The sequence below is a fragment of the Octodon degus genome, unplaced genomic scaffold (assembly GCF_000260255.1).
Source record: "Octodon degus isolate 3935 unplaced genomic scaffold, OctDeg1.0 scaffold00143, whole genome shotgun sequence".
Taxonomy (NCBI): Eukaryota; Metazoa; Chordata; class Mammalia; order Rodentia; family Octodontidae; genus Octodon; species Octodon degus.
The window spans coordinates 6071645-6072952 of NW_004524719.1; positions in this window are offsets into that span (position 1 = coordinate 6071645).

Here is a 1308-nt window from a genome sequence, read left to right on the forward strand (position 1 = left end):
AATTAAAACAACATTGAGATTCCATCTTAGCTCAGAAAGGTTGGCTAGCATCAAGAAGTGAGACAACAACAAATGGTGGAGGGGCTGTGGAGAAAAAGAAACCCTTCTGCACTGTAGGTGGGAGCACAGACTGATACATTCACTATGGAAATCACTGTGGAGATTCCTTCAAAAACTAAGTTTGGATATCCCATTCAAGCCAGCTATTCCCCACCTATGTATTTTTCTGGAATAACTGAAAATTTCAGACCACAGCTATATATGTGAACTCATGTTTATAGTAGTGCAATTTGTCCTAGCTAAATCCTGGAAACTACCCAGATGTCCATCAACTGAAGAATGGGTAAAGAAGATGTGGTATTTTTACTGAATGGGGTATTAGTCAGCTATGAAGTAGAATAAATTTGAGTCTTTTGTTGGGAAATGAAACTTGAGAACATACTCTTAAGTGAAATAAATGAGACCCACATGTGCAAACATCATATTGTCCCCTCAGTTTGAGAACCTAAAATAGAAAGTGGAATCTGAAGGTAATTAAATCCTGGGAAAATGGAGTGAACTTATTTAAAACAGAAGAATTACTGAGATGAAGAGAAGGACAGGAGAGAGAGTGGGTAAAAGAGATTTATGTAGGTATATAAGTAGGATGGTTTGGACAACTGTAGTGTGCATTTCTGCTGGTCTATGGAAACCAGTATATAGTACATGATTTGTTTTGTTTTGTCTTCTTTTTTCAATTGATTGTTCTTTTTCTATTCTTAATTTTTCATACACTTCTATTTTTTTTTCTTTTTGTATTTTAATATAGGACTTCATTATGCAGATCAGACTCATAGTGATCCTCCTGTGTTCACTCTCCCAAGAGCTGTGATTACTGGCATGTGCCTCCATGCTCAGTCTCAATCACTGTCTCAGCATGACCCGAGAGCGAGGCTAGAATGACATGGTGGAGATCAAACCCTGGCTCCTGAGTCAGCCGAAGCAGTCTCTTTAACCCGCTAAGCTATTTGGCCCACCCTCACTTCTGTTTTTCTTTCTTTCAACTTACATGCATGGCAGTATGAATAACTGTTCAGAAGACAGCACTATATATTACAATAAATACTGTGAAATTCCAAGTACTTTGTGAAGTGAAATTCTATATTCTTTGTAATTTTTTCTGTTCTAATACTATTGTGTACTCTCTTTAAAATATAAAATAAGAGACCCAGAGAGCAGGCCCGGAGAATGAGTGAGACGACCTGGGGCCCTCTGGATCATGAATAGACCCAGAGCACAGGCCCTGTGAGTGAATGAGATGACCAAGGC